At 40.8% G+C, this 23,782-nt stretch overlaps 1 long non-coding RNA gene across 2 annotated transcripts in view; it reads left to right on the top strand.

Moving 5' to 3' along the window:
* The window catches only part of LOC134761258 (uncharacterized), a 99,918-nt gene that overhangs the window by 54,847 nt on the left and 21,289 nt on the right, over nt 1–23,782 (top strand). The window contains exon 5 of one of the 2 annotated variants that reach the window (XR_010139603.1): nt 13,045–13,097. This is a non-coding gene — a long non-coding RNA (uncharacterized LOC134761258). Of the gene's footprint in view, nt 1–13,044; nt 13,740–23,782 lie in introns of those variants that run through there. The other variant, XR_010139602.1, reaches the window with a different exon arrangement.

Here is a 23,782-nt window from a genome sequence, read left to right as displayed (position 1 = left end):
GTCTAGGGATCTCCCGATCAGCTTTATCTATCTGGGCACTTTACACAGGACACCTCCACACTGTCCCCATCCCAAACTCCTACTTCTGATACATGCTCTTTTCACTATACCACGCCATCCAGTCGTTGAGACATGGATAGTCTGGGTTTGAAATCAGTTACTTCCTAGCAATATGGTTTTAGGCAAGTTATTTAACTCCTCAGAACCTCTGTTTATCCTTTATACAATGGAATAAAAATATCTACTGCTCAAATTTGTGGTGAGAAATGAGATTCAGTATATAAAAATGCATATCGTGGTGTCTAGTAATTATTAAATACAAAGTAAATGGTAGTGGCTATCATCAACATTGTTAGCATTATTATTATGAGTTTATTTTATATTTAAACAAACCTTCCTTAGATTCTTGGCCTTTGTCCCTTTTTTTTCTTTTTTTATTATTATTATACTTTAAGTTTTAGGGTACATGTGCACAACGTGCTGGTTCCTTACATATGTATACATGTGCCATGTTGGTGTGCTGCACCCATTAACTCATCATTTAGCATTAGGTATATCTCCTAATGCTATCTCTCCCCCCTCCCCCCACCCCACCACAGGCCCCGGTGTGTGATGTTCCCCTTCCTGTGTCCATGTGTTCTCATTGTTCAATTCCCACCTATGAGTGAGAACATGTGGTGTTTGGTTTTTTGTCCTCGCAATAGCTTGCTGAGAATGATGGTTTCCAGCTTCATCCATGTCCCTACAAAGGACATGAACTCATCATTTTTTATGGCTGCATAGTATTCCATGGTGTATATGTGCCACATTATCTTAATCCAGTCTATCATTGTTGGACATTTGGGTTGGTTCCAAGTCTTTGCTATTGTGAATAGTGCCGTAATAAACATACGTGTGCATGTGTCTTTATAGCAGCATGATTTATAATCCTTTGGGTATATACCCAGTAATGGGATGGCTGGGTCAAATGGTATTTTTAGTTCTAGATCCCTGAGGAATCACCACACTGACTTCCACAAGGGTTGAACTAGTTTACAGTCCCACCAACAGTGTAAAAGTGTTCCTATTTCTCCACATCCTCTCCAGCACCTGTTGTTTCCTGACTTTCTAACTGGTGTGAGATGGTATCTCATTGTGGTTTTGATTTGCATTTCTCTGATGGCCAGTGATGATGAGCATTTTTTCATGTGTTTTTTGGCTGCATAAATGTCTTCTTTTGAGAAGTGTCTGTTCATATCCTTCGCCAACTTTTTGATGGGGTTATTTGTTTTCTTTCTTGTAAATTTGTTTGAGTTCATTGTGGATTCTGGCTATTAGCCCTTTGTCAGATGAGTAGATTGCGAAAATTTTCTCCCGTTCTGTAGGTTGCCTGTTCACTCTGATGGTAGTTTCTTTTGCTGTGCAGAAGCTCTTTAGTTTAATTAGATCCCATTTGTCAATTTTGGTTTTTGTTGCCATTGCTTTTGGTGTTTTAGTCATGAAGTCCTTGCCCATGCCTATGTCCTGAATGGTATTGCCTAGGTTTTCTTCTAGGGTTTTTATGGTTTTAGGTCTAACATGTAAGTCTTTAATCCATCTTGAATTAATTTTTGTATAAAGTGTAAGGAAGGGATCCAGTTTCAGCTTTCTACATATGGCTAGCCAGTTTTCCCAGCACCATTTATTAAATAGGGAATCCATTCCCCATTTCTTATTTTTGTCAGGTTTGTCAAAGATCAGACGGTTGTAGATATGTGGCATTATTTCTGAGGGCTCTATTCTGTTCCATTGGTCTATATCTCTGTTTTGGTACTAGTACCATGCCGTTTTGGCTACTATAGCCTTGTAGTATAGTTTGAAGTCAGGTAGCGTGATGCCTCCAGCTTTATTCTTTTGGCTTAGGATTGAGTTGGCAATGTGGGCTCTTTTTTGGTTCCATATGAACTTTAAAATCGTTTTTTTTTTCCAATTCTGTGAAAAAAGTCATTGGTAGCTTGATGGGGATGGCATTGAATCTATAAATTACCTTTGGCAGTATGGCCATTTTCACGATATTCATTCTTCCTACCCATGAGCATGGAATGTGCTTCCATTTGTTTGTATCCTCTTATATTTCATTGAGCAGTGGTTTGTAGTTCTCCTTGAAGAGGTCCTTCACATCCCATGTAAGTGTTTTATTCTCTTTGAGGTAATTGTGAATGGGAGTTCACTCATGATTTGGCTCTCTGTTTGTCTGTTATTGGTGTATAAGAATGCTTGTGATTTTTGCACATTGATTTTGTATCTGAGACTTTGCTGAAGTTTCCTATCAGCTTAGGGAGATTTTGGGCTGAGACGATGGGGTTTTCTAGATATTTGACCTGAAGAAGTTCTATTTTAAGGTGATTTCTACAGAAAACTAATTTCATCATATTCTTATTTATTTTCTGTCATTCAACTATTAAAGCCCTGGGGATCTTACAATTCCTCAAATGTGCTAATCCTCTGGAAATATTAAGATTTAATGAAAAATGGTAGAAATTATTTTGGAATACCTTCCTAGTGAATTTCAAATCCTCAGAGTTTTTCACGGCACTGATACAAAGAAATTACTCAGTAATTATCTGTGGAACTATTCTTGCATAGTGGTTTATACTTTACAGAGTGCTTTCACTTTCATCATCTCATTTGGTCTTCAGAATAATCCTATGAGCAAAGAAGGATGAGTACTCGTAGCCTCATCTTTCAGATTAGAGAAACTGAGACTCAAGTTGTAGAATTCACTGTATAATTCAGCATACCTGGGCTGAAAGACTTGTCTCCCATCTTGCTAGATAAGTGATCCTGAATGAAAGAAGAGAAAAAGAAATAGTTAATTATGCAAGGGGAAGTTTAATTCAGGAGTTAGGTTCTAAATGTACTCGAAGGTACTGATGAAATGATGATCTCATCTGGATCCACACTGTGCATTTGTTCATTGGACATGCTTGGCTCAGGAGAAGTCTCTTGCACAGAATAACAGGATTGTTCAATGCTGAAAAATCTAGGTCATTTGGATTGTTGCTGTATAATGGAAACTAAATTAAACAAAATGCCCTACATATGGTTCTGGTAAGCAGTAAATGGTATTATTATTATTAATATTATTATTATTATTACTATTTGTATTACTCCATTTTCACACTGCTGTAAAGCACTTCTCTGAGATTAAGTAGTTTATAATGGAAAGAGGTTTAATTGACTCACAGTTCCGCATGGCTGGGGAAGCCTCATGAAACATACAATCATGGCAGAAGGGGAAGCAGCCACCTTCTCCACAAGACAGCAGGAGAGAGAAGAGTGAGCAAGAGCATGGAAAACTGCCTTATAAAACCATCATATCTTGTGAGAACTCACCCACTATCACGAGAACATCATGGGGGAAACCACCCCCATGATCCAAACACCTCCTCCCTCCCTCAGCACCTGGGGATTACAAATCGAGTTCAGATTTAGGTAGGGACAGAGAGCTAAACCATATTACTACTACTATAAGTTGTATTACTCTTTTCCAGTCTTGTTTAGACTACCTGGGCTTTTGTGTTTCTCCTTTGGATTTTAAATTTCCCTCAAAAATTTTTCAGGCTCTCCTGATGATGAAATAGCTCCTCAGAAAATCACCAGCATACACCAGATGCTTAATAAATGACTGTTGAAAAAAATTACAGTGTTTTTGCCATTAGCCTTTAGATGTCCATGGGAATGGTGGGGTTTACTGGATCTATCTTCACCCCTATCTTCACCACATGGCCAGCCTGTAAATGGTAGTAAATATATAGCAATCCCTAAATCTTAGTTTATTTTCTTATACTTTTTTTCCTCTAAAATTTGCCTTCAGTACCATCTCAATGCATTAATCAATCAATGGAGAAACAATCACAGTTGGGTAAGTTCTGATTTAATCCAGGCCTAGAAGTGCCTGCCTCTAACCAGTGTGGTTCTGCCATCATTTATGAAAGCCAAAAAAAAAAAAAAAAAAAATAGGGGCGAGACAGAGGTAAACTTAAAAATAATAAAATAAAATATCTGTTAGGATTTTGGCAAACTTGGAGACTGTTTTTCTACAGTCTCACTTTACGTGAACAGTAAAAATCACTTTAATAATAAGAGCAGAGAGAAGGAAGATCCAAAGAAAAGAGAAGGAGGAGGAGAAGGAAGAAAAATGAAGGATAGAGGAAGGAAAGGAACATGAGAAAGCTGAATGAACAGGAAAAAGGATAAAAAGTCTATTCACCACAAAATGGAATAAAAGGAGAGAGAAAGAATCTTACCACTAAAGGAAGGAAACCCTTTCTGCAGAATCAGGCAGCTGAAGAGAAAAAAGGGAATCGTTTTTAAAACAAAACTCAACAGGAATAATAAATTCAGAAAATACAGATTGCATCAGTTCATTAAGAGTGTTTTCAAAATCATTTAAAATAAAAATGAATGCACAGTCACATTGCCTTGAGATACTTAAGGGAAGTTACTCATTACCAAGACAGTTGCAAAATCTTATAAAAATATGCCATACATAATAGCAGAAAAGCTAGGAAAGCACTCTCCCTTACCCCTCAAAAAAAAAAAAAAAAGAAATCTATAATAACAATCCATTTGACTTCAAAGGCCTCCACTCAATGGAAATCCAATAAAATTAAATGTTATATTTAATTAAATTGAGCTGATTGACCTGACTGGGGTGTAGAATTAGAAATCCAATCAGCATATATTTTCCTCTAAGTATGAGCATCTCTAAAATGTAACTTTCTCATGTAACTTCAATGAAAATTAAAGAAAATACATATAACTCTGAATTGGAACCAAATTAATATCATCTGTATCTGATAAATCTTGATTTGGACATGTTTACTCAAAGCTCCTATGTGTGTGCAAACACACACACACATACACACACACACACACACACTTCTGGCCCTCTTCTCTAAATATACACACACGCTCCCTTTCTCAATTCCAAAAATCATTCACCATTTTGGATATGTGTGATGTGATTGTGCAGAAAAAGTCAGATGTGTATTGTGTGGGTTTTATATTCTTTTCCTTTTTTCCGGTTTTAATGATTTAAAGAAAAAGCCTTAAGTCTTAATATAGACCTTATTCTTGAGCCTTGACCCAGTTTTAACTGCACAACTACCTCCTACCTTCTCGATTCATTCAAAGCTTTTCTTTAGCCGTTCACAGTTTGCTTTTGGTCATTTCCTATATCTAGAAGGTATCTTGTAGATATTATTAGAATGACATTTCCTAAGCTTTAAAAAAAATAGAGGCCAGTATTTTCATAAGCATTATCTTCTAGGAATAAGTAACTAATATTTGGGAGCAAAACAATTTCTTTACCCTAAAAGCATTTTTTTCTTCATGAAATATTAATTTTGGATCAGGTGAAATGCAGCAGCAATATTTATGATAAATGTCTCTTTGCAAGCTCAGTTTGGTAGTACTGGTGAATTCCCAGTGGAGAATAAGAGTTCTCAAGGATAACAAGGAAATTAGATTGTTGCATTACATATTTCTAATTGTTTAAACTGCTTGTGATACCATAAGGGTATTAATTATTTTTGGATTAAGACACACGTGAAAATCCAGCCTATTTATAAAACAAGTCTCTGCTTCTTAAAACATTCACTCAGACCCCAGGTGGGTTCTGAGCTCAGAAGCAGGCATCCTGGTTTTAGTGCCCAAATCCAATGTATGTTCTTTGGAAATCTTATGGATACTTTCATCTGCAGAACCCTGTTTTCTTTATTTTAGTTTTCTAAAATATAGGTGTGATTCTTTAACCCTCAAATCCGTTATCTTTTATTTCATACTTTAAGTTCTGGGATACATGTGCAGAACTTGCAGGTTTGTTACATAGGTATACATGTGCCATGGTGGTTTGCTGCACCCATCCAATCCATCATCTAGGTTTTAAGCCCCGCATGCTTTGTCCTAATTAGGTGTTTGTCCTAATTAGGTGTTTGTCCTAATGCTCTCCCTCCCCTTGCCCGAAACCCCCCAACAGGCCCCAATGTGTGATGTTCCCCTCCCTGTGTCCATGTAGTCTCATGGACATGAACACGGATGAAGCTGGAGGCCATCATTCTTAGCAAACTAACACAGGAACAGAAAACCAAACACCACATGTTCTCACTCATAAATGGGGGTTGAACAATGAAATCAAATCCAGTATCTTTACAAAGCATTTTCAAACCACAAATTACTTAATGAGCTAATCAAATATAATCATTGAGACCATCCGCCCCAAAGCTGTGGGGTTGTTTGGTCCAAATAGATGGTTGAGGCAGGGGTCTCTCCATGCAGGATGTGAACCACCCTGTGCACCTCTCTTTGACATGGTCCCCTTTATACCAGAGGAGAGTACAGTGAGCCCTGTAGGGAGACAACACACACTATTTCTCAAACTAGGGTTCATTTTGGATCCCCAAAGAGTTCCAGGTCAGGGTTAATAAATTATATGGAAACTGTATTAATGAAATGAAAGCACAGAGTTCCAACCCAAAGTAAGTTCATTATGAGCATATTCTGGCTCTTTTGCCTAGGCTTTAGGCCCTGGTATACACTCAGGCAATTTTATTGCCCGTGTTGGCATTTGCAATTAGATTTGCATCAGCATCTAGCACTCAGTACAGTGGTGTTTTTTCTTGTTGGAGAAATAAGCTGGCATCATGAAAACAGGCAGCCTCTCCTTGTGGACTCCTGGAGGACCCTGGGCTCCTTTGTACCTCCACACTGCTCCACCCAACACGTCTCCTTCTGCCTGGTCCCTCTGACAGTGAGTCCCTGAAAGTAGGCTGTGGTCTCCTCTTGAGACCTTCAGAGCTTCCTTCAGCTTCCCCACAGCAGAGTCGACTCTGGACCTATTAATATCACCCATGCCAAGTGCCCTGCTGTGACTCCGGGTTCCACAAGCAGAATTAACAGATGACACCTCAGTGTCACTTCTCTTTGACAGAGAGAGCTATATGCATGGGCTTTATTTCTGTGGCTGGCTAACCAGGAAGAGAAACTGAAATAATTCCTACAGAAAGTGAATGCACACACACCATGAGATGTGCTCCATTTCTGAGGCATTCCAGCTTCTCAAGGTCTCTGAATCAAGGCAAGAAGATGTTGCATACTCTTTGATCTGGGTCAGATCTTGAAGTAAGACCTCTTGGAGAAAGACATGCAAGGCTGACACTCCACAGCCTACAAGTCCTGCCTCCCCTTCCATTATCATAGTCCATGTGGGAGTTGGGGTTACTTCTTTTTTTTTATTAACATTAGATATTTCTCCTAATACTATCCCTCCCCCAGACCCCCCACCCCTTGACAGGCCCCAGTGTGTGATGTTCCGCTCCCTGTGTCCATATGTTCTCATTGTTCAACTACCACCTATGAGTGAGAACACGCAGTGTTTGGTTTTCTGTCTTTGTGATAGTTTGCTGAGATTGATGGTTTCCAGCTTCATCCATGTCCCTGTAAAGGACATGAACTCATCCTTTTTTATGGCTGCATAGTATTCCATGGTGTATACGTGCCACATTTTCTTAATCCAGTCTATCAATGATGGACATTTGTCCTATTCAACATAGTGTTGGAAGTTCTGTCCAGGGCAATCAGGCAAGAGAAGGGGAGGTGGGGTTACTTCTGAGGGGAGTTGTGGTGAAACTGGGTAAGAACCTGTTCCATAGAAAGCTGTGTAGATCCCTCTGGGGCATATTTTTCCCTGTGTTCCCATAATACCTTATGCTCTATGCTCTCTAATTCCTAGGATCTGGAATGTGACTGGCACATTGTAAAGCCTCATAAATAGTTGCAGATACGGTAGTAAACTCTACCCTGTACAATTGTAAGAGCCTGGACTTTACTTCTTCACTGCCTATAAATAAGACCTGAGAGAGAAATTGATGCTTGACCTGATTAGAAACCTTTTCCATGATCAAATTGTTAAAATCTTTGGATGTAATAGGTTTTTTAAAAACATTCAGCTAAAAATTGACTCAGAAATAATTCTAAGTGTATGGAGGATTATTTACAAGCAGTGCCAGTTCCTAAATGTCTATTTAAGATGTGTTTGGAACAGCAAGGTGAATGAACATGTGATTATTTGGTGCTTTCCATAAGAATGAGAAAAATCGGTGTGTTCACTGACAAGCTGCCAGTCAGTGGTGCTGGGTAGATGGAGATGGGAATAGACTGACACTCACGTCCACTCCCTTCCGCCTCCCTGCCTGTTAAAATACCTGGGACATTTAGACAATGTCCATACCTGGGCTTTTCCCTAAAACAATTGAATCAAACTTTCTGGGACATTATATTTTTTAAGGTTTCCAGGTAATTCCAAAGCATAGACGGGTACAAGATTCTATGATTACATCAGTGGTTATTAGCAGATGCTTACCTAAAGATGCTTACCTGAGCACCTTTCATTTCTAACTAAGTGCCACTTTAAGGCACTTAAAGTGATATAAGGCATTTAATTAATCTTCAAGTTCAGATTCATATTAACCACTATTTCCCCCATGTCTTAGATATGGTATTTTTTCATGTAATCTTCATAAGAGTCCTAAGGGTAGCTGTTGTGTTACCTGCATCTTACAGATAAGCACACGGAGGCTCAGAATGATTAAACAGTTGTCCCAAAGCATAACTGTGAGAAACAAACTCACCTGTCCAAACCCAAAGAATGGACTCAGAGATCCAGAGAACGCAAAAGTGAGACTTTCAATGGCGGTCTTGCAAGATCCAGTGTCTGGCATGCACTCACACCCAGCACAGTTTCAACAAGCAATTTATCCCATAGTGCACAGGTCCCTCCCCCACTTCCTCATAGGGTGAGTACTATGGGGTCAATTGCCTATTGATTGTTAGGCAGGAACTTTAGGTAGTTTTTTCAGGGTTGTCTTGCTGCATTTTGTCGCAGCCCACAATGCGTTGCAATCTTAGTTAGCTCAGGCGCTCTTTATTTGACTTATGACCTAAGTAGCTGCGTAGGCTAATAAGAAGAGACAAAGTGAGCTATTTTGCATACTAGCAAACTTTTATCTTAGACTAAACTTCTTTAGTTCGGGTGAGGGCAACTAAGTTGGGGGGAAGCTGCTGCTTCTACAGTTTGCTGACCTAAGCCAATTCAAGGTACTTCGTCTTGGAAATGGACCACGGTATACATTATCTCCTTTATAACTAAAACTTGTTTGGTTTTGTATAAAGTGAGGATCATAATACAGACCCTGTGAGGTTACTGAGGTGGGGAGATGGGGGATATATAACAGGTGATCTCTGTTCACTGCCTTGTCTTTGAAAATGCACACATGAGGAAGGGAAGTGCCTTGTATTCTCTATAATTTATTACCTTCAAAAAGCCAGTGGACATAAGACTCTTTCTGACTGACTTCACCACATCCTTTGCACAATGGCTAAGATCAGATCAGAGTGTGGTGCTTTCAATGTGTCAGTCATTCTGAGTAGAGCACAGCTGTTTCCCCTGTAGAATGCCATCTCTTCTGTCTTGCTGATGACACTTTGTGGCTAACTCAGTCTCTGGTAGGGGCTGCTAAGGCCTCAAATTCTGCTTTCTTTTTTTTTTTTTTAGATGGGGTTTCACTCTTGTTGCCCAGGCTGGAGTGCAGTGGTGCAATCTTGGCTCACTGCAGCCTCCACCTCCCTGGCTCAAGCAATTCTCCTGCCTCAGCCTCCCGAGTAGCTGGGATTATAGGCGCCCATCACCACACCCAGCTCAGTTTTTGTACTTTTAGTAGAGACGGGTTCCACCATGTTGGTCAGGCTGGCCTCGAACTCCTGGCCTCGGGTGATCCACTCACCTCGGCCTCCCAAAATGCTGGGATTACAGGCATGAGCCACTGCATCCGGCCTCAAATTCTGCTTTTTAAACTGTCAGAAGAATTTGGGATCTCTCTATAATATTTTTAAACTCTTATACAATAAAGTGCTTGCATCTCTCAAAAGCTACTAATATTTTTAACTTTCATTCAAATTTCAAAATACAAGTCTAATAAGCACTGATATTACCAATCAAATAATATACAGAGGTTTACATATAAGGCAAAAACTAAGGATTCCTCCCTGATCCTTCACCTTTCCATCCCTGCTATCCTAGGTGTTAGCAATTTGGCAGAATTTCCTGCAATTTGGCTCTGCACAGAGCTCTATTGGAGAAGACAATAAAATGTAAGAAATGTAATGACATACTCTAACTTCTGAAACCATTTTTGTCACCAAATATTGATGGATTGTATTTTTTTTAATGAAACTATTTCCATTTCTTTGAGCTGAAAAAGACCTATTTGGCCTAAGCTGCTCATTTTTCAGGTGAAGAAACGAAAGCCCAGAAAGCTCCAATGCCCTACTCAAAGCTGCACGGGCATGGCAGGGCTGGGGCTGGAAAGCAGCTTCCTTGGCCACCTTGCCAGACCTCTGATTCGAGGCATAAGCCTTGCAGGGAACTGTCCTGCATCTGTGGTCCCCTTACTCTGTACACAATAACTGGCCAAGATCCAGGCACACAGGGAGCCGTCCATAAAGACCAGTTTATTTTGTCCCATTTCAATGCTAGTTAATGCATTCTGAAGAATGAAGTAGCTGTATAAGCAGCTATCATTAAGTGGTAGATACTCTTAAGGGATGGGGGATGGATTTGTCCTGTATGACTGTAATCAAGTAATTTAATCTTTATAAATACTAATATTCAAAAATTGTCAACAATAACGCCACATACTCAAATATAATATGACTGATGCTAAAGCAACTTGCAAGCTTTGCTTTGCTGTGCAAGTAATTGCATATCCGTATTTCATAACATTGCATAGTTTGTAAGACATTTTCATATGCTTCAGTTTATTTCACACTTAAGACATGCTGTAAAAGAAAGATATTGATATTACTATTTATAAACTAAGAGGGTCCAAGTGTTCCTTCAAGGCCACATGGCTAGTTAATGACAGCACTGGAACTGAACGGAGGTCTCTCAACTTCCAGTCCAGGACCCTTCCAGTATTTGATGTGCATTCTTTGTATTACACTGATGAAAGTTCAAGTCCCCTTCCCCACTGCCATGATGGAAATTACTTCCAAATGAGACCACGGACTAGGCACTCTGCACACTGCCACAGTGGGCCATCAGTGAATGAAAGACTAACAGCCACCTCCCCTTTCCCTGCTGTCAATATTGACCTACAAGCATAAGACGAGGGGATGAGGTTGGGGGGTGAGGGCAGAGGAAAATACACAGGGTATCAGAGGACATAGAGCTTGGTTCAAGTTCTTTAGTATGAGTTGCCAGTATGGGTTGAAGATCACACAGTTGAAGTTCAGATCCCATCCCTTAGCATGCATGATCCTTGATCATCTCAATCCAAGGGACCTTCCCTCGTTCTTTTTCATGTACTACCAACATCCCAGCTACCGACCCTTCTAGTTTCACCAAAACGTGCAAAGCCACTTTGGCACAATATGCATTGTAACATCTTCACACCTTTGCACATGATGCTCCATTTGCTTGGAACACCTTCCTTAATTTTGAGGCCAGAAGACCCAGACTTACCTGGCAAGACAAAGCTCAAGTATTATCTCCTCTATGAAGATCACCCTGGCTGGCTCTCCAAGACAGAGTTAGGATTTGTTATGTTTTGTTTTACAATTATCTGTTTTTTGCAAAACATTTTAATAACAGGAGGGATGTCATGGAGGGATGCAGGAACTATACTATACTTAGTTTTAGAAGTGGCTTAAGGGCAGGGACTGTGTCTCACTGGGCACAATATTTGCACAAAGCAAATTTTCAGTAAACGGTAGTTTCCCAGATGGATGAGTAAATGAATGGATAGATGGATGGCAGAATATACTAAAAATGCCTAAGGCTCAGTGGGGTGCCATATGCTGACCGGTTAGGAAATGGAAACTTTCTGGGTCCTCTGGACTTTGCCTCTTACTGCGGTACGGTTGTTCTTGCTCACATAATTAAATCTTCCTGGGTCTCATTCTCTAACTGTAAAACCCACTCTCTACCTTACTCCCCTCATCTGGGAGCCCAGGGAAGCTGACGAATATAAAACCATATTAATAGCTCCTCGCCGTTGGCTTACTGTTGAGTTTGGCCAATGGGAGATGGCATCAGGAGATCCAGGGCAGAGGGAGCGTGAGATGGGGATTTTCATTCCACTCAACACAGCTCCCTCCCTGCAGGTCCCACAGCTGAAAGCCACAGCTCCTCTTTTTGCAACCCAGAAAGAGAGACCTGTCTCTGTGTCCCAGTGCCTACTGGTCCCCAAATCCCTCCAAGCCCAGGCATGTGACAGCGCCCTTTTGTTACCACTCCCAGATACTTCACTATCTTCTGTGGATTCCTTCTACCCTGCCCACACCTTTTAAATCATCTCTTTATTAAGCTGTTCTCAAATTACCCAATTTGAGAGTGCCATCTGTTTCTTGCTGGAACCCTAGCTGATATCCTTTACACCTCTCAGGGCCTTTGAGTAGATGATATGAGATCATTGATGTGAAGCCCTTACTGAATACTCCCAGGGTCTCTGCTGCTAATTTACATGGTAAATAACACTAATAATCTTTACTATGTGGGTGAATACAAGGCTCAAATAAAATGTTGCATTCTACGTAAAGTGATATTGAACTGTAACTTTCAACAAATATTTTATGGTAAAGCCACATTTGGAAATGAAAAGCGCCCTTTCTGCATGCTCTGGCTCAGAGCAGAGCCAGCCAAGCCTGGCTAACGTGCCCTCAGTGCCCAGGGGAAGCACACAATTGCACGCCGGGGAAAACCAGGCTCAGTTTATGTTTGCTCAGCTCCCGGGGGCAGATGGGATGAATGCTGACAGAAAGAGGACAGCCTGCCAGAGAAAGAAATCCCCTCCCCAACTGTGTTCCAGAAATAAGCTAATTCTTGACCTGGATTGATTCTCTTTCTGTCATTTCCTCTAAACCAGCACCTGTATCCGATTTTAACAAGCAGCAACAGTGGCTTGTTCCCCAGAATTAAAACATGATGTGGAAGCTCCAGTAATGAGTTTGCTTTTGTTTCCACAGGCTGAATTGAAGATCCCTCTTACCTGCCAGGTGCCAAGAACTATGAACAGGCAGTAAGTACCGTGGGATCACTGTGAGCCCAGTTCCCTTTTCTTGGTGGGGACAGGAGGCGTTTTCTGGAAGATGAACTGAGAAATGATGCCAATGTGGCCACCCATGGAAAAGGGATTTCCTGAGAGGCCATGGTTGAGACTGTGGGCCTTTGTGTTCAGAAAACTCCTCTTTCCAGTAGCAGCATTTTCTCATGGACAGAGCATTTGCTGTCACCCAGCATGGGTGTGTGGTGGGCAGGGACAAGATATCCGAGCAATGACGCTAGAAGGGCACCGAGACAGTTTCCACCAATGGGTGTGAAGAAATAGGTAAAAGGAGAGTGGTTTGTGCGCTTTTTCCCACAGGAGAAAGCCTGGAGTCCAACTTTCTCTTTGTGGACACCCAAAGTGGTGTGGTCAGTCTGAGACACCAAAATTGTGCCTAATAAAAAAAAAGGAAAAAAAAATGCCATCTCCGATGTGTATAGTATAGTTAAAAAAAAATAGTATGACTCAAAAGTTTAGGAAATATTTACAGTGGAAAAAAAAAGACCTTGAAATTGGCAAAGTTTGGTGGACCAGTTTTAAAATTAATCTCCTTATCTATTTATTTGCTTTATTTTACCACTCAAAAAGGTAGTTTTGTTATTCCTCTTTGGTGTGAAAGGCAGAGTGATAGTATTAGAAAGAGCAGGAGTTTCAGAGTCAGGCAGGCCAGACATACTTTAAACCCCTTGCCCTGTCGTTTTACATCTGTATGATACTGGAGAATGATGATATCCTTACCCTCTGGATATGCAAGAAGTTCCTTAACCCTTTGAAAAGCAGAATCTGACTCAGGGAGGAGGACTGCCTGGTTTCTGGGTAGATGTTCTGATCCTAGAGGGAGGCTAGGGGACTGCAATGGCTGTACCTCGCAGGTGGGCACTGGCTGGAGGGCTCTGGTCCAAGAGACAGAGAGAGTACCAGGTGCTGTGACAGCCCGGTATCTCAGCTACCCATGGATGCCCACAGGTGTCCAGGTGGAGCGACCTGACTCACAGCCAAGCCCATGGGATGGGAAGGCTGGAGCTTCTGCTCTTCCTCTTGCCATGAAAAGCACAGCAGGAGCTCCCTGGCACATAGTCCACAGATGGGCTCCTCACCCGAGTGAGAATTAAGCTCATCAAGCGTCCCTTCTTTGCCAGGAGTTGTGACCTCCTTTTCCTCCCCGATCCTTACAGCAGGACTGGGTGGCAGGTATTACTAGCTCTTCTTGGAAAACTACCTTCTTCATCTAAATGACTTGTCTGAGACGGCTCAGAACATTGAGATGAAGGTGGAGCTGGAATTCAAGTCTGTCTGACTCCCAGTTCAGTGCTCCTTCCATTATTCCTTTGGCTTCGGGAAACGGAGAAGGCACCAGTAAGGGAGTCAGAGCTAAAGTCAGTCCAGGTGGGCTGGTTAACCTGTGGTTGCACCGCAAAGGGGATGAACTCTCAGACCCAAATTAGCACTGAGGATAAACGTGGCAAAGGCAGTTTCATTGTAGGATAGACAAATTGAAGGTTTGTGCTGATGGCATAAACAGCACAGCAGGTGTATTAGTGTCCTGGGCTGCTCTAACAAATTACCACCACCTGCATGGATTAAAACACTGGGAATCTATTCGCTGACAGTTCTGGCAGCCAGAAATTCGAAATTAAGGGGTCAGCAGGGCCTTTCTCCCTCCAAAGGCTCAAGGGAAGAATCCTTCCTTGTCTCGTTCAGCTCCCAGAGGCTCCTGGCTTTCCTTGCCTGTGGCCGCATCACTCTTCTCTCTGCCTCCATTTCACATGACCTTCTCCTCTCTGGCCATATTTTCTTTTCTTCGTCCCACCTCAAATCTCCCTCTGGTTGTCTGATATAAAGATATTTGTCATTGGATTTAGGGGTCATCTGGATAGTCAGAAATTACTTCTTATCAAGATCCTTAACTACATCTGCAAAGATGCTTTTCCCAAACACGGTCACATTCACAAGCGACGGAGATTTGGATGTGGATGTGTTGTAGGGCCACCATTCAGTCCACGGCAGCAGCCTTTATCTTCACACTCACTCCCCTCTTCAGGGGCAATGTGGGATGGCTTTGAAATGTCTAGCAATGTTTGCTCTGAGCATATGAGCATCTGCTTGGCTTTGTAGCTGAGATTTCCACCCCTTCCGTCTCTGCTTCTGTGCCTTTTTGTTTGTTTGTTTGTTTGTTTGTTTTTTGAGACAGAGTCTTGCTCTGTCACCAGGCTGGAGTGCAGTGGTATGATCTCAGCTCACTGCAACCTCTGACTCCCTGGTTCAAGTGGTTCTCCTACCTCAGCCTCCTGCGTAGCTGGGATTACAGGCATCTACCAACATGCCTGGCTAATTTTTGTATTTTTAGTAGAGACAGGGTTTCACCATGTTAGCCAGGATGGTCTTGATCTCCTGACCTCATGATCCGCCAGCCTCGGCCTCCCAAAGTGCTGGGATTACAGGCGTGAGCCACCGCGCCCGGCCCTATGTCTTTTAATGATTCCACCCTATGCCAAGGGCCTCTTCTATAAGAGGAGAGGTTTTCCCCTTTTATGAGGACTTTCAGTGGCTTTGTTTTTTAGCCAGGGAGTTGGTCTCTGTTGAAGATGCCTTCTCACCAAGCTTTCCAAAGGGAAACTTTGTGATTTCAGCTTTACAGTCACCTTAGATTTGAAGCTGGCAATGCGTAGAACAGAGGACAGCCAAACTGTCGCCATTTCACAAATGTTAGCTTCCTCCCATTAGGATGAGTCCACATGGAGCCTACACACTTGACTATCTGACACCTCAACATTAGGAACCTGCCTTGAAGAATAACTCTTCTTCTTTCCTAAAGCTCAGAGCGTCATTTTCCTCCCCTTGTCCCAATCTCTTCTTCACTGTTTCCTCTTGTGCACCCTCAGGCCAGTCAATCCATATGGGATTGCTGCTGGCCTGCCCCAAAGTAAAAAGTAACTATTAAAATTAGAACGCCACCACCAGTACGCTTACACATTAAAGAGAAATGCATAAGCTGGCACCACACAAATGAAAGGTAAGATGCCCTAGTACACTCCACATTTTATTCTCCACCTTCAGGTTTCCTGTCCAGGGTGTCCTGAGCTGGGAGATGCTGTTGATCTAAGGGCAGGCTGCACAGCAGCAGTGTCAGCATCACCAGGGAGCTTGTTAGAAATGCAGAATCTCAGCTGGTACAGCCCAGCCCAGGCATGCTGAGTCGAAATCCATACTTTTACAAGATCCTCGGTTGATTCCTTGACACATTAAAGCCGGAGAAGTGCTGAAGTAGAACAGGAGTTCCCAGCACCGTTTCCTTCCTGGCACACTTGAGAACTTATCCACAGCAGTTGCCAAGGCATGACTCAGAGAAGGTAGCCACACGTCAGGCTGGGTGTGAGTGTAGTTTGGAAATGTGTGCCCCCCATCACCACACACAGAGGTTTTTCTTTTGCTGTGCCTTGTGGGGTAGTACTCACTTCCTCTGTCAAAATTATTAAACCAGTCAATTCAAGGTAGTAGATTTTAAACCTGAAGGAGTGTTAGAATCATCAGCGAGGCTTTAAACAAAAACAATTTCAGTGTCCTTCCCCAAAGCAAAGAAACCAGAATAGTCAGACATCATTCCTTTTTTTTTTTTAATTTGTTAATTCTCAACTGAATGTAATCTACATCCAGTTTTGTGTAATAATGCCTCATAATTCTATAATCTGGAATTTCTTACAATTTTATAACCCAGAATCCTAAGCAGACTTTGTAACTATGACTAATTCCTTACTATCTGCCTTAGTTTTCAAGGGTGGCTATAACAAAATAGCTCAGACTGGGTAACTCAGGAACAACAGAAATTTATTTCTTACAGTTCTGGGAGCTGGGAAGTCCAAGAACATGGGGCCAGCAGATTTAGTGTCTGGTGAGAGGGCTTTCTGATTCATAGAGAGCCATCTGCTTGCTGTGTCTTCACATGGTAAAAAAGGCAAGGAATGTCTCTGGGACCTCTTTTATAAGGGTGCTAATCTTATTTCACGGGAGTTTTGCCCTCTTGGCCTAATCAGCCCCCAAAGGCCCCACCTTTTAACACCCTTACCTTGGTGATTAGCTTTCAACATATGAATTTAAGGGGTTCACAAATATTTAAATCATAGGACTATCTCTCACTAAGCACTTTTACAATGAAAATTTAATAAGTATAAATGAATGGATGATATAGAAATATATATTATATATGTACATGTGTATGTGAACCTTTGGGTATATGTACATGTATATGTATGCAGACACACAATACAAGCATATGCACACATATGCTTTTTATATGATTGTATCAGTTCAGTCAAAAGCATTTATTGAGTATACATAAATACATAAATCATATACAAATTTATTTATTGAGTAAGTATACATTTCACACACCTCATTTATAAAGATGAATACGATCTAGTCACTGCCCTCAAAGAGCATTAGCCATATGTAAAGAGAATTATTTCAGTATTACATAGAGAGTGATGAGAAAACTCCACAAGTACTAAGAAGGGATCCAGATGTCATGATTCTAAATTGCTTCCGAAATTAGCAGGCTATTTTTCATTGACTTTCCCTGCAACAAAACTTGCAGCTTCCCTAGCAATCCATTAAACTGCAGAAAGCCTCATTCCTTGGTGCTATTAGAGAAGAGCAGACAAACCCACTAGCGGCCCCATTACACCGCTGGGGCTAGATAAGGGCATCTTGGGGTTTGGTTTCCAGTACCTCTTCATCATTCTGGACAGGACTGATAAGAACCTTGATGCTATGGTTCTGAGTGCTTTGGAAGAGACAAAGTCACCTGAGTGATTGCTTCTGGGCTCTTTCCAGTAAGCCAATGCCCTGCACTGGCCACCCGGGCTCTTTTGGGAATTTGGGTGAAAGTCACTCTTGCACATCCCAGATTGGGGATAGATCAGACAGCAAGGGTCTCCAGAGTGTCCACTTTGAAATAAGGCTTAAACAGTTATTAAGCTTGTTTTGTTCATTGGTGAAATTGTCCCCAGTATTGATGGAAATTTTAGAAAATATACAAAAGTACAAAGAAGAAAATGAAAATTACCAATTATCCTAACACCCAGCACTAACTTGCTATAGTTGTCTTAGTTTATTTTTCTATATCTATCTGTAATATCTTAAAATTTTAGAAAATCTACTTTTAAAACTCATTGTTTTAAGTCATTCATTTAATAACAATATTTCCTTTTCTGAACATTGTCTTACATGATTAAATTTTCTTTAAAATCATGGTGTTTTGAGCTATGACTTAAATAAGGTTTCTCACCCCTTCTCCACAATTTCAAAGTCAAAAGGCTTTGAAATACTGAAAGGTTTTTGTAGTTAATTTGAGAGCAAAACCTGACATGCAATGAGGTAATGTATGTTCTTCATTAATCCCAATTAATCCAACCGTCACATGTTTCACTACAGAAATATTAACGTGTTTAATAACCAGAGGTTGTTCCAGTCTTTACTGGGAATATTACATAGTGTACAGCACATGCACTGTGTTACTTTTCTAAAATCCACAATATTCTGAATTCCTGGCCCCAGGGGATTTAGATCAAGCATGGCGAACTTCTATTTTATTTGGCAGTTTATTTTATCTTGCCCTTGGTGTTGGACGTTTAAGTTGCTACCTATAGAGTTTTATGAGGCAGTTTTATCACCAAGATTAAACTTAACACTATATACTCTAGGAGTATTGGAGCAGACGGTGTTGTGATGCTCCCCAGCAGACAACACTGTGTATGCTGCATACATTATGTAACTCTACCCTAATAGTCTAATATTATGTAGGAACACAAGTTCATATTATCTAGTAATAACCTAGCACTTCTTTTCTTGCATAGGGAATATGTATTTCTTATTTGCTTGTTTTGGAAAGAGTTTTGATGGTAAACAAAACAATAAAATAGAGATAGATATTTAGAGGTGGAGAGAGTCGTAGAGGTATAGAATTCTACCTTCCACACACGGTTATAATTTCCTTAGCAATAGCTGTGTGAGACAGAATTGAGAATCTTCTCAAACACTCTTCTAGATAAAGAGCTGATTACCTTCTGAGCCTATGACTTAGGAAACAGCAAGAAAATTCCTCTTTGTATTGACATCAACAAAGCCACCTTCAAGTCAATGTTAATCATTGACATTTTGCATTTTCCTAAGCAAAAATAGTGATATTTCTCTGCAATACTTTTCTCACTTGAATGCAGTGTCTAGTTATAAGAAAGAAAGAGTAAAAAGGATACAAAAATTGTTTACCGTCCCTGACATGCCAGGCACTGTGCTAGTCATTCTCCATGACGATCTATGTCATACTTTCTGACGGCTCAGCACTAAAACAGCATTCCATATTGCCACATAAGAACAAGTTTCCCAAATTCAGATTCAGGAGTAAAACCGACGTATTTCTGACTCCAAAATCCGTGATCTTATGTCATAAGACATAGTGATTAAGAACATCATGCTTGTGTATTTCTCATCACGGATACATCACCTGAGTGAATGACTGTTTTGCCCATTAGAGGCATATTTTCTCTTTGAAACCTTGCACAATAAAATGTATTCAGTTCCTAGGTGGGGATGTATATCAGCTCCTCTTGAGAGGGCTCAATGTCTGGCACACAGGAACTGCCCAATAGATGATATTTCTCTCTGTGTGTATGAATGATAAAACTCCATGTAAACTCCAGATCATTATTTTCCTTCATGACATGTGTGAACAACCCCTGCTTTCGACCTCCAGGGGCACCTTCATTTTGATTTGCAGGAATAAATAAGTGTAAATCCCACTGAATCTAGAGAAAATGAGAACCAGCAATTTTGGCACCCTGAGATCAGAGTCCTACACCCAGCTGTGTAGTCAGTATGGCTGCCCTCCTAGTTACCCAGAAGTAATTATGAACCAACTCTCGGGCCAACTGGGTCTGTCCTCTGATGCTATCAAAGTCATATAGGTAGGATTCAGCTTCGTGGTTGGCTGGTAATTAAAAAGCTGCAAGCTGTGAGGGAACAGAGCTGAGATCCAGAGAGAGAGTTTGCCAGAGGTTGCAGATATGGCCAGTGATACTTTTGCAGGAGCAGCAGGTGTGGTTGGCTTTGAGACTCAATAAAGATGGTCGGTGATGAGGGAACAGAGGATGTCAAGATAGTCTTCTCTCTCTCTTACTGGCAAGATTACCAGCTGCTGATAGAACTAGTTGACTTAACTAGCTTATCACCACTTGGGAAACTTCCAGCTGAACAAAGTCTCCTGCTGACTGTCAACAAGTTTAGAGTTTTCATCATTATGGTCTTTGAAAATGTCACAAAGAATAATAAAGGCTCTGATGTTTTTAATGCATGAGTTTGTTATCATGTAAGTAATGTATATTCTTTGTAGAACATTTAAGATACAAAAATATATACATAAAGAGAAACTACCACTAATTGAACCGTTGAAAAACGGTAAACAGTATTGGATATTTCCTTTTAGGCTTTCCAATAAAACTATCCATTCTATTTTGTTTTTAACTTGATGTATCATATGTATAATGTTTCCCAATGTTATTAGAGTCGTTTTATAGCTATTCAATCTTTCAATCCCTTAGGCATCCCATATTTTATGTTCTTCCACTGCAGGAAAACAACACAACTCATGAACTAATTTGACAAATTCAATTAACATAATCATGCCCAAATATTAACAGGCTGCATTTTATTACATGGAAATAAGGAAAAACAATCATCCTAGGAAATATTGTAAGCTAAACCAGTGTTTGGAGAACCTGATCCACGACGACAGTTTATAACAGAATAGTATTTGATTATAAAAAAATACAGAGAAGTCAGTAATAAGGTCCAGCATTTATGGTTGCTATTTTAGCCACGAAGTCCAAACCACTGGTCATTTGCATGTCTATAACTTACATTGGCCCAACATTCCCCTACAGATGAGACATAAGAAGGGAGAGAACTTGACTTCAGGAAAATTTTGTTAAGTTCAAGTACACCTGACAGTAAAATTGTAAAATGATTGCCAAAAGTTTTTAATTAATATGATTTGCGGCCAATATCAGGAAGTCCTAGAAAATGTATCCATTGGAAAGGAAAAAAAAAGGAATTCCTGGAGATCTAGATGTGGAAAATTTCAGAATTCCTAGTAAAGAGAGATCAGGTCACAAATAAGAGGAAAGGAGTACTTACCAGAAGCCAGATATCAGTTGCCTCCAGCTTGGTTCTTCATTCTTGACTTCCATTTTTCTCTATATTTTTTATGGGGGTGGGGAGGATTTTTTCTGAGAGAGGTTAGAAAGAATTCTGTTGAGGTAATCCGTGAAAGGAGATGATAAAGTCAAATATTTATCTGTCTCCCATACTGGGGAGAACAAATACTTCAGTAGAAGTATAGCTCTGCAATAATCCAACAGAAATATTGGTTAGCCATGTGCCAACGGAGCTGTGACATTTTAGGAACTTAGCCTCCCTGAGTCTTATTTTCTTTATTAAATGAAATAGTAATAGTAACTACCTCAAAGGGTTGTTGAGAAAGTTAAGCAACTTAATGTATGCAATATGTGTAGCACCGTGTCTGGCACATAGGGAGCATGCCATAGGCGCTGTGGCCAATTGAATCAGGTTGGTGCAAAAGTAATCACACTTTCAGCAATTACTGTTTTTTTGTGTTTCGTTTAGTTTTCTTTGAGACAGAGTTTCGCTCTTGTTGCCCAGGCTGGAGTGCAGTAGCACGATCTCAGCTCATTGCATCCTCCACATCCTGGTTTCAAGCAAGTCTCCTGCCTCAGCCTCCTGAGTAGCTGGGATTACAGGTGCCTACCACCATGCCCAGCTCATTTTTTGTATTTTTTTTGTAGAGATGGGGTTTCACCATGTTGGCTGGATTGGTCTCAAACTCCTGACCTCAGGTAATCCACCCGCCTCACCTCCCAAATGGGCAATTACTTTTAATAGCAAAAAGTGTGATTACATTTACACCAACCTAATACTTTCCAAAGATGGCTACAACAATGTATCCCACCCCACATGCTTTTCTGCAGTGTATCCTGACACTTCCCATTCAAGGGTGACTCTATTTCTCCACCTCCCTTAAGTTGCATGGGCCTACAGCAGTTTTGACCAACAGAGTGTGACAGAAGGGACACTGTGTCGGGCCCGTGCATAGTCTTTAACTGTCTGGCCAGCTCTGCTTCCTGCCTTTAGAAGCACCTTCCACCAAAGTCATATGCTATGACCACTCTACTGTGAAGACACCCAAGCCTTGCGGAGAAGCCCTGGGGAGACACCCTGTGGAGAGATAGGGAGGCTGGAGGCACTAGGCACCCGCCTTGAGAACCAAGGATCCAGTCTGGGCATTCAGCTCGGTTCAGCCCTGAAATAACCATCTGAGTGAAACAGCACCAGAGACCCTTAGAGGAAACCACCCAGCTGAGAACCAGGAGAGATAAAAACAAATCGTCGTTTTAAGCTACTGTTTTGGGGTGGTGTGTTAGGCAGCAACAGATGACTAGAACCGATATTGTCGGCTGGTTATATCATCATCACAATCATTGCTTCATGCAAGGGCCTTTGCTGTTAGATATTCAGGATACAATTTAAAGATTCGTATGACCTGATATTCCACCATGAAGAACATTCATTGTAAGTGAGAATAATAATAAATCAGCAAGTGATAGTGGGTGAGCAGGATGCTAATAAGAGGTCCTCTGTTCTGAGTGTGTGCAAAGTGCTAAGAGGACACAGAGGAGTGAGTGGTTATTCTACTTGGAGCTAATGCTGGGAAGGGGTGTGGTGGCATTAGAGGAGACATCCTCACAGAGGCAGTGACGTGAGCTGACCTTGAGAAACAATGGGATGTTACCAAGCAGCAAATGGAGAAGACAGTGGGGATAGATTTCCTCAAGTAATTACAGCAGCTGGAGAACTTCTACCCAGATTTAATGTAAAGAATAACATTAAGACTGATAATTTGACTTCTGTTGCTCAAAAGCTGATTCTAAGTAATTGGAGAGACAATTTGACTACTTAGGATAGATGGTGGAATTTGATTTTTCATATCTCTCGATTGGCGGGGAAAAGAAGAAGCTGCAGTGCAAAATTAGAAGGAGAATAAAGGCCTGAATCTGGCTGACAATTTTTAAAATCCTGTGTTGGCGGGCTGGATTCTGCTGCCCTGAAATGCCTCCTTTTGGGTAGGCTGCAATTAGAGGCATTTGTGCTGCCATTTGCTCCCATTGTTGTTTGTTTGAACAAAAATTCTGTGAATAATGAAAATTCTACATCCAGTTCATCTTCCGTAGATTTTTCTAAGAACTCTATCTGCAAAGATCCGAGGAGTTTTATGATGAAGAAACATGAAGTATTTCTCTACCGTCTTTGTCAAGGTTTCATTTTCTCTTTTAATTTTTTCAATTGCTTTAAATATTGATTAGATACAAAGGAATAGTTATAAAATATGCATAAGGCATAAAGAACAATAAAACATATTAGATATGTGTGTGCATTCTCAGTTTTTATAAATTACCGTTAATTCTGATGTTTTCATTCCTTCTTTCATGTTCACAACTCCTCACCCCTAACAAGCAAAAACTATCCTGAAGTGTGGGTTAATCATTCACTTGCTTTTATCTTTAGTTTATATCATTATAAATACTTTGGTT

Source organism: Pongo abelii, chromosome 3 (genome assembly GCF_028885655.2).
Source record: "Pongo abelii isolate AG06213 chromosome 3, NHGRI_mPonAbe1-v2.0_pri, whole genome shotgun sequence".
NCBI lineage: Eukaryota > Metazoa > Chordata > Mammalia > Primates > Hominidae > Pongo > Pongo abelii.
The sequence above is the reverse complement of the archived record's forward strand: the minus strand, read 5'-3'. Positions and strand labels throughout refer to the sequence as shown.